Here is a 2,500-nt window from a genome sequence, read left to right as displayed (position 1 = left end):
GAGAGAGAGAGAGAGAAGAGAGAAAGAAAAAAAGATTTCAGAGAGAGAGAAAAAAAAAGACGGGAAGAGAAACACAGTAAGAAAAAAAACAAAGAAAAAACAACCATAAAAAAAATTAAAAAACGAGAAAAAAAAACGAGACACACTGAGCAATACAACAATACGACGCAATCCCCACTTCACTTGTTCTGCGCAACTCAAGCTGTCTTTCATATTACCATCTCTTGGAGGAAAACAAATTTTATCTCATAGGATTCCTTTCCCTTCTAAGTCCTAAATCATTACCATATGTGCTTTGGCCACAACCCGCCCGCTCTCCACTGGCGCCCATTGTGCTTTAAACAGGCTGTTATGTCGATATTGCTGTTGTTAATACTACTATTGTTAAGAGTTTTAGTTTCTATTGTTATTGTTGTTAGTGATAGTATTTTTGTTATTGTCATTATCATTGCTTTTATTATTATTATCATCATCATCATCATTATTTTTTTGTCATCATCATTACTATTATTATCATCATCATTACTATTATCATGATTATTATTATCATCATTATCATCATTATTGTTATTATTTTCATAATTATTATCATTATTATCAATATTATCACCACCGTTATCATCATTATGATTATTTTTATTATTATCATTATTATTATCATCATTGTTATTATTATCATTGTAGTTATTGTCATAATGATAGTAATAATAACAATAGTAATCATTAATCATTATTATTATTACTATCATTTTTATATTATCGTGATTATTATTATTATTATCATCATAATTGCTATTATCTTTATCATCATTACCATTATTATTGTTAACATCATCATTATCATTATTATTGTTTTTTTATTGTTTCGTTATTATTATCTTTATTACTAATATCTTATCATTATTATCATTATTATCATTATTATCATTATCATCATCATTATCATTATCATTATTGTCATTATCATTATTATCATTATCATCATTATCATTATTATTATCATCATCATTATCATTATCATAATTATCATTATCAAAATTATCATCATTATCATCATCATTATTATTATCATCATTATCATTATCCCTTTCGTAATGTGTATTTACTGCCCCTGAAATTGGGCCTTATGTAAACTTGACTTTCGGTTGTGGGAATCCTATACAATAAACTGTAACAAACACCGCTGTTTATGTACAAATGCACACATGTGTACGTACTCCCCTCTGCGTGTGCGTGTGTAAACAAACAGACACACACCCACACATAAGAAATCTCAGTCTCGGTTTTGTGGTCAAGAATTCTAGAATGTCAACATGAGCTGGAATTAACTGGAAACCTGTATCATTTTTCCCTTTTTTTCTTCTGTTTCGGATTTGGAAATTTGGATTCACGGCGGCCGGTCGAGGCTTGGAGAACAGCATGAGAGAACACCTGAGCCTGAGAGAACACCGAAGCTTGATCTCCGGAGCCAGTCAGGATTTTCGAGATAGTGTGAGGCGCAGTGTGAGGCCGGATGGTGTCAACATCACACCACGAAGACGGGAGAGCTGAGAATATCCTGTGGGAAGCCGGACTTTTCACGTACGCAATGCCCGGCCGATTCTGCCCACAGGGAGAGAAAGGGGGAGAAAGGGAGAGAAAGGGCGAAGCGCAGAGAGAGAGAGGCGTGTGAAACAGATGGAAGTTGATATGTATATCTTTGTCCGTCTGTCTGTATCTGTCGGTCTATCTATCTACCTATCCAAATATCTTTCTGTTTATGTATATATCCATCTATCTTTCTGTTTATCTATGTACTCATCTATCTTTCTGTTTATCTATGTACTCATCTATCTTTCTGTTTATCTATCTATGTATCCATCTATCTTTCTGTTTATCTATATATGTATCCATCTATCTTTCTGTTTATCTATGTACCCATCTATCTTTCTGTTTATCTATCTATGTATCCATCTATCTTTCTGTTTATATATCTATGTATCCATCTATCTTTCTGTTTATCTCTTTATGTATCCATCTATCTTTCTGTTTATCTATCTATATATCTATCTATCTTTCTGTTTATCCATGTACCCATCTATCTTTCTGTTTATCTATGTATCCATCTATCTTTCTGTTTATCTATTTATGTATCCATCTATCTATCTATCCATACACACCCACACACACATATACAGACACATACACATGCGAGCGTATGTGTGTGATTACATATAAACATATTTTACGAGTCTCTATTCTGCTCGTGGGTCCGTCCACCCAAGCGCAGAGTCCGAGTCCTCGCGGGCAGCAAGCATAGTCTTCGCTGACAAAAAGAGGCGACTCTACCGGCGTCGTCTTTTGGAAGTCGCCGGTGACGCACTGGAGGTTGCGTTACTGCGACCGAGCAGCGACGTCACGGCCAGAAGATGCGTGCGCGTCGCGTCGTCGTCGTCGGAGTCATCGCCGCCGTTTGAGACGCATTTTTTGCCCGTCTTCTGCGTCCCAGACGATCGGAGAC

At 35.4% G+C, this 2,500-nt stretch overlaps 1 protein-coding gene across 1 annotated transcript in view; it reads left to right on the top strand.

Moving 5' to 3' along the window:
- The first annotated feature begins 2,404 nt into the window (after positions 1-2,404).
- The window catches only part of LOC113812916 (uncharacterized), a 27,630-nt gene continuing 27,534 nt past the window's right edge, over positions 2,405-2,500 (top strand). The window contains exon 1 of the mRNA XM_070124681.1: positions 2,405-2,500. This exon is cut by the window's right edge and continues 829 nt beyond it. The gene's annotated coding sequence lies outside the window, so the exon portion shown is untranslated.

Source organism: Penaeus vannamei, chromosome 1 (genome assembly GCF_042767895.1).
Source record: "Penaeus vannamei isolate JL-2024 chromosome 1, ASM4276789v1, whole genome shotgun sequence".
NCBI lineage: Eukaryota > Metazoa > Arthropoda > Malacostraca > Decapoda > Penaeidae > Penaeus > Penaeus vannamei.
This window is presented reverse-complemented; position numbering and strand designations above follow the sequence as displayed.